Below are 12,768 nucleotides of genomic sequence, written 5' to 3' on the forward strand. Positions count from 1 at the left end.
GGCTAAAAAGTTTCAGTTTGAAGCTGGCTAAAAAAATGGAGGGGAGGCCAGACAAACCTCCTGGCCTCCCCTAGCCCCCCAAGATGAACCGGACTAAGGGGGTCCTGTTGTCTGTACCTGCAAGGCCTGTCTTGAACTGTGTTCCTGTCGTCTAAATAAACCTTCTGTTTTACTGGCTGGCTGAGAGTCATGGTGAATCGCAGGAAGCCGGGGGTGCAGGGCCTTGTCTCCCCCAACTCCGTAACACCCAGTAATTCCCGTGATGTTGTTGGTGTTAAACATGTACGCAGAAGAAACCGTGTGTTATTAAACAGACCCCCCCGACAAGCTGAGTTTCAGCCTGGACTTGATTGTTGTATGTGCATTATAACATCATAATAAAACAGGGGGCTACCTGCTCGGCGTGTTTACATCAGCAGAGTGCCGCATGTCAATAGAGCTACGCTGCACTGCACCAACTGAGGACCTGGTCCACAGTTGGTAAAGTCAATTTGGACAAAGCCCCGGTGAGAGGAAGGATGTTCCAGTGGTTGCATCACTAGCCTAGGACTATGGAAACCCGCATTCAATTTCCTGCTCTGCTACAGATTTCATGTGTGACCTTGGGCAAGTCACTTAGTCTGTGCCTCAGTTTCCCCTCAGCTGTAAAATGGAGATAATAGCACTGTCCTATATCAGAGGGGGGTGAGGGTAAATGTATTACATATTAGGAGGGGGCACGGGTAATGGGTGACCTAGAAGTACCTGAAATGGAGAGACACAACAGTTGCCCTACTGGACCAGGCCAACGCTTCATCTCATGTGTGACAGGGGCCAATAGCTGATGTGGAAGGTATTAACCTACCTGACCATGCAGCTAGGAAGCATTTTCCACCCTAAAGCGTGCATGGCAGTCGTTTGAGCTGCTGAATCTCCTTCTGGTTAGCGTATCTGCAGCTGCTCTTCTAATTCATGTAAATCTCCCCTCTGGTTTTGAAATGCACTAAATGGAGGTTAGTCACCTCGCTGCCACCCTGTTCTTCCACAGCTCAGTTTAGCCAGTGGCTGGTGGAATGATTTGAAATCTGCCTTTTTGTTGAGTATTATGGGATGGGAGAAACCGAAGTAATTGATAGTGCGTCTCACTTACTATGCAGTATAATCGTTATAAATTAGTGATGTTCCCTTTCCCCCTTGACCTGAGGCTCTCAAAATGCTTAACACTAGCTGCCTAAACCTCACAGCACTGCTTGGACAGATGGGGAAACTGAGGCGCAGAGCGGGGAAAGGGGCTTGTGTAAGGCCACCCAGTGAAACAGTTCTTAGGTGCCACAAGTCCTGGTGGTCCAGTGGGAGCTACTCCTTCTCCATGATGAAGTCACCTCACAAGGTAAGGAGTGAGGTGAAGAGAACAGACACTCTCCAGGCTTAGGCACTAGACTGGGACCCAGGAGATTGACTGTAAACTCCTCCGGTGGGGACTGTACCAGCACCTAACCCAGTGGCCCTGATCTCACTTGGGCTCTCTAGGTGCTGCCTGGGACAGAAATAATAATTAATTATCTGGGTTCGGTTCCTGGCTCCGATGCAGACTCATTTAATTGGTCCGTGCCTCGGTTTCCCCTCTGTAAAATGGGGTGGGATAACACCCCTTCCTTTCCATCTAGACTGAGAGCTGGTGGGGGCAGGGGTTGGCTCAGTCTGTATTGTACAGTGCCTGGCACCACAGGGCCCCCACCCTAAAATACCCCCGAGGAGAGGGGCCGAAAGGGGAGGGGTCAGGCTTGAGCCCACCCTTTGCATGGAGCTGGGGGCCGCGCCCCCGAGCCCGCGGGAGCCGGGGAAGTGTGGGCTGCCCCTCTCCTCGGAGGAATACGGCGGCGGAGGGGCTGGGCTGGGACGTGCCCGGGACCGAGCAGGGAAGCCGGGGCAGGGCGCTGCGCTCTGCCCGTAGCGCCGCCGCCGAGCTCCCCGCCCCAGCTCCGGCGGCGCGGCCAGGACACGGGCGTCCATGGAGCCGGGGCGCAGCGGGCTCGGGAGACGGGCAGCCGGGAGCGCCGGGGCCGGGCAGGTAGGAGCCGCCGCTCACCGCCGCGCTGGGGGGCACCGAGCCCGCAGGAGCCGGGCGCTCGGGAGTCCCCGGGGAGCGCCAAGGACGGGACCCGGATCGGGGCACCCCCTGGGGTACCCACCGCCCCATCCCTGCTATAGGGGACCCGGATCGGGGCACCCCCTGGGGTAACCACCACCCCTGCTATAGGGGACCCTGATCGGGGCACCCCTTGGGGTAACCACCGCCCCTGCCCCTGCTATAGGGGGACCCTGATCGGGGCACCCCCTGGGGTAACTACCGCCCCCACCTCTGCTAGGATCAGGGCACCCCCTGGGGTACCCCCGCCCCATTCCCTGCTATAGGGGAACCAGATCGGGGCACCCCCTGGGGTAACCACCGCCCCTGCTATAGGGGGACCCTGATTGGGGAACCCCCTGGGGTACCCACTGCCCCATCCCTGCTATAGGGGACCCAGATCAAGCTGCTCTTTTCCATCCCAACAGCCCGGTGTAGAGGGGCTGTTTCTTTACAGCAGGATGTAGAGGCCTTGAGGCTGTTTCTTTTTAAAGGAGCCCAGAACTGGAGAAAGAGTCCAGAACTCCCCTTCTAATGGCCCCCCAGACCTTTCCCCTCCGTCTAACACCATGGGCCTGATGAAGTTCTCTCCTCCTTAGGGGTCTGTCAGCTCACGTCAGGGGGTTGGCCTGTCTCCTCTTTCTAAAGTAGCCCCAGGAAAGAAACCTCTCTCCGGGGAGCTCTGTATTTCACACCTTGCTAAAGGTTTCCCAGGTTGGAGCAGTCCTTCCACCCCAACACCAGAGCGGTGGGTAAAGTTCCTCCAGAAAGGTGCTCCAGATGGGGGGTTTCCTCTGTGACCTCTGGGTGATCACATCACTGATTATTTCCTCATTCACTTAGCCCACAGTCCCAGTCCCTCTGGTTTTGCTGTGTCAGAGAGGAGCTTTTCCGGTGCTGAGTCTTGCTGAGTTGATTGGGTGCCCGCTCCTGTGCTATCCTCAGTGACAGCAGGCCAGGAGCCTGCCTCTCTGGGCTGGTGGTTGTGGTGAGCTGTGCTTAGAGAGGGACCAGGTGAGGAGAGTGGCAGTAATGCTCTGTCTCTCCATAGCACCGTCCATCCTAGGATCTCAAAGCACTTCGGACTCGGGAACGAATTAAGACCTCTGGGTGTTGTTATCCCCATTGCGCCAACGGAGAAACTGAGGCACAGAGCAGTCCGTGATTTGCCCAAGGTCACAAAGTGCGGCAGAGGCAGAGCCTGTGAGTGGGCAGGATGGAATCAGGGCAGAATTTGATTGGTGCTTTTCCTTCAGGCAGTGACACAGCCAGGGGATGAAGGTGCATTTCCCAGGACCTCAGGGACCCTGCATTGCAACTTTTCCCATGGCTGCGGACGTGTGAGCTGGGTCCCACCTGGGGTTGTTCCATCTGGCTTGCTTGAGAGACGGGGTCCCACATCACAGAGTCACAGCCGGAGTCCCTCCTCTCTCCCAGGGCATGACTTAAGGAACCTGTAACTTACCTTGTACCCGCTCTCCCCACCACCTTGTGGGTCACACCCTGATAAGATCACGTTGCTTTAGGATGTGACTCTGCAGTGGAGACAATAAGGGTGTGGGCAGCACAGTTTTCACAAACCCTGCTGCCGTCCCTGGCCGGTGATAGGACGGACCCGGGGAGCAGACAGCTGGATGTGTGGTTTTTACTTTCCTAGGGCAGGAGAAACCCTGATAAGATCAATGTGCTGGGGGTAGGGGGCCCACAGCAGAGACAGCGGGAGCCCTGCCTAGGCATTTCCAAAGGCCTCTGATAAGATAAGATCACCCTGCTGCGGGCTCTTTTCTCTCCCAAGGTTATTGGTTAACCTGCAGGATTCCTTGGCAATGGTGTTTGTTTAGAAAACAATCCACCCAGGAAGAGCCCAGGTACAGGGTTCTCTGGGGTCAAAGGGAGCCGGGCTGGAGAGGAACCCAGCCCTACTGCATGGGACCAGTGTTCGGTCTAGGCTGGGAGCCTGGCTCTGACCGGGGCTAGCACCTGGCTTCCAGAGGAAGGTGTCTGAACCCTGCAGTGGACATGACCCGTGGCTAAGCTCCATCAGTTAGTGGCTGGAAGGCAGGTGACAGGGAAAGGTCCCACTCTCTGCCGTAGGATACCTCACTAGGGTTGGGCAGGTGAAGGAGTGCCTGCTGCTTCCAACAACAGCCCCTTGTGTCTCTTCCAAGGACACCCCTGTCCGTAGAGGGGGTGTCTCCGGGGGTGACCCACCAGACGGCTGCAGCTGCTCTTGGAGGCTTTAGAGAGAGCGCTTGAGATTGTGCCGCAGCGTAGGCTGACCCAGACTGGAGGCCTGTCAGAGACTAACCCTGTGAAACATAGATGTCAGAGACAGGAGAGAGACGTTATTGTCCGGTCCAGTTCTCCAGTACAGTATTGTTCTCTATGGGAGAGCCCTTAGTGCTTTGTGGTGTGTAGCTTTAAAAATCCTCTGCACTGGGGCTGCCATCCCTCCCATGGCAGACTGCCGCCCCAGTTCATTGCAGCCCGCGATCCAGGATTCGTCCCCATGGCCCGGCTGCATTTGCCCTTCCCGCATGGAAGAGGAGAAGTTTTCGATCCCCTGGATTGACCCCGCCCTCTCTCCAGACCACCTCTGGAATTCCAGAGCAGGTAGAATGTTCTGGAAATTCGAGAGCTCCTCACTCATTTCCATAGCACCCAATTAGCTTCATCCCCACTGAATCCAGCCATGTTCAGTGAGTGTCATAACTCCATCCTCTGAGCCCTAGTCACGCCCCGGCCGTCTCCCTCCTCGTCTCAAAACCTAGGCTTGAGTGGAAGCGGAGGAGAGACTGAGACCCAGAGGTCTGCCGAATGGAGACTCTGTAGGCAAGCAGGACCCGCGTCGTCCTCCTTACAGTCCTGCAAAGGGGTTCTGGCTCTTGGAGGTGTTCTACACGGTGCCCACCTTTGTTATGGAGAGGCCCATGGGACTGTTAACTCACTGTATTGGGCTGTCCATGTAAGGAGTCCAACCAAGCTGAGGTGTATGGGCACCGTCGAAAATCTGCGCTCGTTGCCTGTAACAAAACCTACTGCACATTGGTGAAGTGTGAGCTACACTGCCTGAGAAGTTGACTCTGGAATCATAGAGTTTAAGGCCAAACTGGACAACCTGATCATCCAGGCTGACCTCCTGTACATCACAGGCCACCAACACCACCCAGCACCTGCACGCCAAACCCAGCAACCAGCAAACTAGCCAGCCTCGGGTGGGAGGCTCCTGTTTCTCATGTCCTAGCTGGACGGGCTCGTCTCCTGGTTTGGAGACACCCCTGCTTAATAGTTACATCAAATTCCCCCCCGTCCTCTCTTACTCCATGAACAAGCTGTAGGGGGGGAAATACCCCCTTCCCCTATACCCCCTGCAGCAGCAGCGTGATGATGGTGTCCTGTGCCACAAGGGGAAATCACTCGTGTGTCGGGCAGGGGGCAGCGCCTGGGGACGGCCAGACCTTCCCGTTCTGGGTGTTCTAGACATCGTGATCTGGAACCGGTTACAAGTCACCTAGGTGTAGAAGACAGGCCCAGGGCCCTGCCAGAAGGTGTTTACAATCTAAAGCCCGCACTGGCCGGTGTTGCTCTCACAAGCTTGGACTGGCAACACGTGTGCCATGGGCGTTGAGGTCTTGCTTTTTGGAAGCCACTGGTCTCCATTTGCAGAGATGCCCCTGCAGGGTTTCCCCTTTGACTTGTCGCTCATGGGCACCTTCTGCTGCTGTGACTCCAGTTCTGCGCGTGTGTAAGTCAGGGGCCGAACCCTCCCGGCTGCACACGAGCGGAGCAGGCTCTAAACGGGTGCTGTGAAATCAAGGGGCTGATGGATTTGCCTGCACACCGGCATAGGGGGCCAGACAGGCGCTGTGCAAAATTCCCTCCCCCAGCTCTGCCAGTGCCCCTCGGTCCTGCCCTGCAGCCCCCCTGCTATCCCAGCCCCGGACCCTCCCCCAGCTCTGCCAGTGCCCCTCGGTCCTGCCCTGCAGCCCCCCTGCTATCCCAGCCCCGGGCCCTCCCCCAGCTCTGCCAGTGCCCCTCGGTCCTGCCCTGCAGCCCCCCTGCTATCCCAGCCCCGGACCCTCCCCCAGCTCAGCCAGTGCCCCTCGGTCCTGCCCTGCAGCCCCCCTGCTATCCCAGCCCCGGGCCCTCCCCCAGCTCTGCCAGTGCCCCTCGGTCCTGCCCTGCAGCCCCCCTGCTATCCCAGCCCCGGGCCCTCCCCCAGCTCTGCCAGTGCCCCTCGGTCCTGCCCTGCAGCCCCCCTGCTATCCCAGCCCCGGACCCTCCCCCAGCTCTGCCAGTACCCCTCCATCCTGCCCTGCAGCCCCCCTGCTATCCCAGCCCCCGGCCCTCCCCCCAGCTCTGCCAGTGCCCCTCGGTCCTGCCCTGCAGCCCCCCTGCTATCCCAGCCCCGGACCCTCCCCCAGCTCTGCCAGTGCCCCTCAGTCCTGCCCTGCAGCCCCCCTGCTATCCCAGCCCCGGACCCTCCCCCAGCTCTGCCAGTGCCCCTCGGTCCTGCCCTGCAGCCCCCCTGCTATCCCAGCCCCGGACCCTCCCCCAGCTCTGCCAGTGCCCCTCCATCCTGCCCTGCAGTCCCCCTGCTATCCCAGCCCTGGGCCCTCCCCCAGCTCTGCCAGTACCCCTCCATCCTGCCCTGCAGCCCCCCTGCTATCCCAGCCCTGGGCCCTCCCCCAGCTCTGCCAGTGCCCCTCCGCCCTGCCCTGCAGCCCCCCCTGCTATCCCAGCCTCGGGCCCTCCCCCAGCTCTGCCAGTGCCCCTCGGTCCTGCCCTGCAGCCCCCCTGCTATCCCAGTCCCGGGCCCTCCCCCAGCTCTGCCAGTACCCCTCCATCCTGCCCTGCAGCCCCCCTGCTATCCCAGTCCCGGGCCCTCCCCCAGCTCTGCCAGTACCCCTCCATCCTGCCCTGCAGCCCCCCTGCTATCCCTGCCCTGGGCCCTCCCCCAGCTCTGCCAGTGCCCCTCCGCCCTGCCCTGCAGCCCCCCCTGCTATCCCAGCCTCGGGCCCTCCCCCAGCTCTGCCAGTGCCCCTCGGTCCTGCCCTGCAGCCCCCCTGCTATCCCAGCCCCGGGCCCTCCCCCAGCTCTGCCAGTGCCCCTCCGCCCTGCCCTGCAGCCCCCCCTGCTATCCCAGCCTCGTGCCCTCCCCCAGCTCTGCCAGTGCCCCTCCGTCCTGCCCTGCAGCCCCCCTGCTATCCCAGCCCCGGACCCTCCCCCAGCTCTGCCAGTACCCCTCCATCCTGCCCTGCAGCCCCCCTGCTATCCCAGCCCTGGGCCCTCCCCCAACTCTGCCAACGCCCCTCAGTCCTGCCCTGCAACCCCCCTGCTATCCCAGCCCCGGGCCCTCCCCCAGCTCTGCCAGTGCCCCTCGGTCCTGCCCTGCAGCCCCCCTGCTATCCCAGCCCCGGGCCCTCCCCCAGCTCTGCCAGTGCCCCTCGGTCCTGCCCTGCAGCCCCCCTGCTATCCCAGTCCCGGGCCCTCCCCCAGCTCTGCCAGTACCCCTCCATCCTGCCCTGCAGCCCCCCTGCTATCCCAGCCCTGGGCCCTCCCCCAGCTCTGCCAGTGTCCCTCAATCCTGCTGCCTCCCCCCTGCTATCCCAGCCCCGGACCCTCCCCCAGCTCAGCCAGTGCCCCTCCGTCCTGCCCTGCAGCCCCCCTGCTATCCCAGCCCTGGGCCTCCACCCAGCTCTGCCAGTGCCCCTCCGTCCTGCCCTGCCGCCCCCCTGCTATCCCAGCCCCCGGCCCTCCCCCAGCTCTGCCAGTGCCCCTCGGTCCTGCCCTGCCACCCCCTGCTATCCCAGCCCCCGGCCCTCCCCCAGCTCTGCCAGTGCCCCTCCGTCCTGCCCTGCAGCCCCCCTGCTATCCCAGCCCCAGGCTTCCCTCCCGTACCCCTGCAGAGGCCCCTCAATTCAGCCCCGTGCCCCACACACTGCCCTCTGCTCTAGCACAGGTGGTTCTCACCTGAGCAGAGGCGGCCCACGCTGAGCGCCTGTGAGGTGGTTTAATGGTTTGCACAAACAGGGAGTGGATGAGATTCAGAAGCTTGGTTTCTCTGAGGGGCATTCGCCAGCCCGACCTCTAGAGCTTAGGGGAGCTGTACTGCTCCCTCTGTCCATTTCCCATCCGATTCTCCCCCCTTTCCCTCAGATACAGCATCCTCGTGTTCTCTGCCTCCTCCCGCCCCTTGCCGCTGTCTCTCTGCACAGCCCCTCCACACCTGCGTGCCGGCCTCTCTTCTCACTGCCCTGAGCTCACCCCGGTCCCCGGCTGCTCCAGCTGCCAAGGCAGTGGTTCGATAGCTCCGTAGCTCAGCGCAGCGGTGGAGCCGGCCCCTGCTCCAGCTTCCTGCATCCTGAGCTGAGATTGCGGGTCGGCTTTTCCGGCTCCCCTCCCTTCCGAGCAGCGGCTGTCGCGGATGCTGGGGCTTGGGGGAGAGTGAATCCAGACAGGCGGCTTCACTCTGCCTTCCCAGCTCCCCTGCTGTTCTCATGATGACCTGGTTTGGGGGGGGGGGGGGGGAGCTATTCCCTGTCTGGGAGGGGGCAGCTTTTCAGTGTCTCAGCTGTGCTCATTGCTGTGGGGGCTTCCAGAGGAGAGGCTCCTGGCCACCTTGGCCTGCTGCTGGATAATGACGTGCCCCTAGGGAAAGAGAGGGCAGGTCACGTGCCGTGTCAGGGCCAAAATGCAGGGGCCTCGCTGGGCAGAGATGTCAAGGCCAACTCCTGGCAGGGGAATAGACATGACGGAGGCTGTTTGAATCCGGATCCAGAGTCCGGGAAGAAAATCCAGCCAGCGGGCTCCTCTCCGGGCTTTGTCTCCTGCTCCTCTCTGGGTGGAGTGAGAGAGGTTTGTACTAATACAGCTGGGCACCTGCCTGGGGTGGGTGGCAGGATTCTGAGGACCCGAGAGCCTGGACCAGCCTCTTCCGTGCCCTGCCGTGGGTCAGTGAGAGTGAACACGGACGCACGGTGCTTGGTACGTAGCACTGCGTCCGGGGACCTTTTGTTCCTCCCCGTCCGTGTGCAGCTGAGCCCAGGGCACATTCAGGAAGCAACAGATCTGGCCAAGCAATATATGTTCTGGGGTTCCTCACCAGACCCTTTTTGTCCCATTGACTCCTTCCCCTGCTGTAGCGCATTCTCTATTGCACAGCTACCAGCACTCTGGCCAGATCCAATTCAAAGGCATTGAGCAGTGAGGTTCCCACCCCTTCCCTTTCGGAGTCTGGGGTCCTCTTAGAAAGCCAGGCCTGCTCGGAGAGCTGGTTGCAACCCGGAACTGCCTGATGCAGCTAAAGCAGATGGTTGTAGAAGTACCGCCCTGGGCTGTCGCATGCTTTGGTAATGTGGGGCTACACAGTCAAGAGATGATGCTGTTGGTTCACAAGTGGTCCAGGCACTGCTGTGTTATAAAGGAGTCCCGGTGGGACGTTCCTGGGCTCCCTGGCATGGTAATTGTTCTAGGGTAAACGCCGAGTAGATTGCTTTCCCTGACATTAAGCCTTTTTTCCCTGTTAATTTCACCCTATTAACACTGCTGCTCAAATCCCCTAATGCTCCTCCCAGGCCCCTCGCTGCACGAGCAAACCACAGTGTTAAAGTCCTGTCTCCACTGCACCCAAAACCGGTTTAGGATTCTCGCCTCTGACTTGGTTCCAACCAACTTGGGTGAGTTGGGTCCACACAGCCAGGGGCGGATTAGGGTTTTGTGGGCCCTTGGCCAGAGCAAGTGTGGGCCCCTCCCCACCCCTTCTGCCTGCATTATCCCCCGCCCCAGCTTCCCCCCCTCCCGTGCTCCAGCGGGCTTCCCCTGCTCCACCCGGGGCAAGCCTCCGCTCCCCGGGTAGGCGGAGTGGGTTGGGGCACAGGGGTGCCCATTTTTCTGGAGCCCCCCAATTGGCTGGGGCCCCTGGGCACAGGGGCTAATCCGCCCAGCGGCTAATCCGCCACTGCACACAACAGCTGTGTTTTACAACACAACTGTGTGTCTGTCTAGAGCGTGTATCCTCAGCTACCCCACTTCCTCTTTGTAGCCGTGCATCTGGGAAAATCGGGGCAGCTACCCCACGGCGTCCTAGCAATGGCGAGAACGCCTAGAAGATGTACGCACGTGGCACCCGCAACATGGGGCAATGCATTGTGGGACGTTCTGCCACAGGAAGGTCTGAGAAGGAGGAGGAGTGGCCTGTTCAGCTAGTCAGGCACAATTAGAGTCATGTCATTAGTGTTGGGCTTCCAGTGTTCTCTATGTGAGAGGCAGGCTGCCCTAGTGGATAGAGCACTCAATCTGGGCTTGGGGGACCTGGGTTCTATTCTTGTCTCTGCCACTGGCCTGCTGGGTGACCTTGGGCAAGTCACACCATAGTCCGTGCCTCAGTTTCCCCATCTGTAAAATGGGGATAATGATACTGCCCTATAGAAAAGCTTGATATTATTCTCCATAGTGTCATTTTGCAGCATCGAGATTGTGCTGAACCAATTAACAGGAATCCTGTGCCAGCCAGCAGTGAAGACAGGTTCTTACCTGCTGAGGCACTGAATTGAGTATGAGCCACGTGGTTTGCAGACGCAATCAGCGTTTAGACCCCACTGCACCGCCGGCGGGTCACGCGCTCCGTTCCCAGCGAGGGCCTAGGTTTCCCCACCTTTGGTCGAGCCCAGCTTTGGAATTGCCGTGGCCCCTGGAACGGAGACCCAAGCCGCCGCCACGCAACGCGGAGCCGGCGGTGTTTGGCTTCTGAGTAATTCTGTTGGTTTTTATGATCGCTTTGAATTGCATGAATTATTTAACGTGCAGCCTCCGTGACTTGCTGAGAGCAGCTCCAGCTGGGCCGGCGCAGGCAGGCTGTTGTGTGCGGTAGATGGCGGTTGCCTTTAGGAAGAAAGCGAGACGCTTGCTGCTTCCTTAGGAGTGGCCCAAGGCTACGGCCTTAGGTAGACTGGCCGCAGGACGTGATAGCTCAGATACCGCGGTGATGGGCACAGTCTACAATCCTTCAGAGAGACAAGGTGGGCGAGGACCAACTTCTGTGGGTGAGAAAGACAAGCTTTCGAGCTTCCACCGGGCTCTTCTTCAGGGCTGGGCTGTCACTGCTGTCTCCTGGCTGCTTGGGGGCCCATAGGAAATGAGTTTGGTGCCTGACTGTCATTGTTCCCTTTTGGCTTTGTGGAGCGTGCGGGGGAGCCCAGCACCTGACAGGATCGGGCTCTTGGGAATGAACATCACCCCTCCCACACACACACACTCCGTGTTCACGACCGGTGTCTGCTCTCAGCAGCAGCATTGGGCAGAGTGACTGCCCACGGGGAAGTTGGCACTGCCCCGCGCCTTTCTTGGGCATGGAGGCCTCTCGTCTCTAGGGCTGTTGGATCTGGCGCCCGTTCACCAGCTCTGGGTGTGCTCGGCAAACCCACCCATCGCTGCGAGTGCTTTATTCAGAGCACGCGGGGAAAACCACACGTGGCCGAACACTGTGTGGGGCCGTGGCCGCAGACTCGCAGATGCTGACTTGGAAGATAATTGCGTACAGCTCTCTAAAACGTGTAGGGGACGGCATGTTTCATAACAGCGGAACGCCCCTCAGAGGCAAGAAAACGAGCCCTGTTTCCTTGTCTCCGTTGTTTTTTCCCCTTCATCCCATGTGAGCCCCACTGGTTTATTATGGTAGGGTTAGTCATGAACCGGCAGGTCCATGCATTCGTTTGCTATTGTAGACGTGCTCATAAACCCTGAGCTGCATGAGGTTTGTCACTGCCAGGTTGGTCATAGGCTCCGTGTACTGATTTGTTATTGTAGGGTTGCACCTAAGGACAGAGTGCCACGCACTGGCTTGTAGCGATGCTCAGAGGTATGGGCTGCGGCACGCCCTAGTTTGTTGCCGTAGGGTTGGGCATAAATGCTGAGCTGCCGTCAGTGGTTTGCTGCTGTTTGCCTGTTCCAGGAAACAGTCGTGGAAGCCTTTGTCTTCGGGATATAAGGCAGCTAGGGAATCACAACGGGTGTCAGGAAAAAAGGGGAAATTGTTGGTAGGTTTCCCCCCCTCCCCTCCTTTGACAGTGTCCCTTAAAAAAACAAACAAGAACCACCCACATCTTTTATGTCTTAAATGCAAGAGAAATGTGTGTTGCAGACAGGACTGCGCTGGGGTAAAACGGAGCCCGTTTCACAAGATAACGGGGCCTCTTACAACAACAATCCAGGATTGGGCTTAAGAAGGATTCACCCCTTCCCCATCCCAGTCCTCTCCTCTTGCCAAAAGCTGTATAGGTTCTGGTCAGATAAGTGTCCAGGTGGTCAGGGGCTTCCCGGAGTTCTGAGGCTCCTCGCTCTGCAGATTTCCTGTTGAGACACTTGTGGATCATAGAGTTAGATCTGGATCTAAACATCCCTGAAGCCTGAGAGCTTGAATGGGCAGCTGCACACTTCCTGTATTAAATGGTTTCCTTTGTTTGATTAAGGAACAACAATGCAAAGAAAGAACAAAAGTGAAGTCTCAGCCAGAAAGAGCATGGTGTGTGCCTCCCCTCTGGAACAGGCTGCAGCAGCAGCTCTGAGAGCCATATGGCTGCTGCCTCTGCAAGTAGATGAATTTCTTAGAAATGTAAAAGTGCAGGAGGCAGGAAACAGGCATCTCCATTTCCAGTGTACAC

General features: G+C 59.1%; 1 protein-coding gene across 3 annotated transcripts in view; it reads left to right on the forward strand.

The window, feature by feature from the left end:
- The first annotated feature begins 1,908 nt into the window (after window positions 1-1,908).
- Window positions 1,909-12,768, forward strand: part of DOK4 (docking protein 4) — a 41,073-nt gene continuing 30,213 nt past the window's right edge. For 2 of the 3 annotated variants that reach the window (XM_005312799.5, XM_065566909.1), the window contains exon 1: window positions 1,909-2,050. The gene's annotated coding sequence lies outside the window, so the exon portion shown is untranslated. Of the gene's footprint in view, window positions 2,051-8,671; window positions 8,966-12,768 lie in introns of those variants that run through there. The other variant, XM_065566907.1, reaches the window with a different exon arrangement.

Source organism: Chrysemys picta, chromosome 14 (genome assembly GCF_011386835.1).
Source record: "Chrysemys picta bellii isolate R12L10 chromosome 14, ASM1138683v2, whole genome shotgun sequence".
Classification (NCBI taxonomy): Eukaryota; Metazoa; Chordata; order Testudines; family Emydidae; genus Chrysemys; species Chrysemys picta.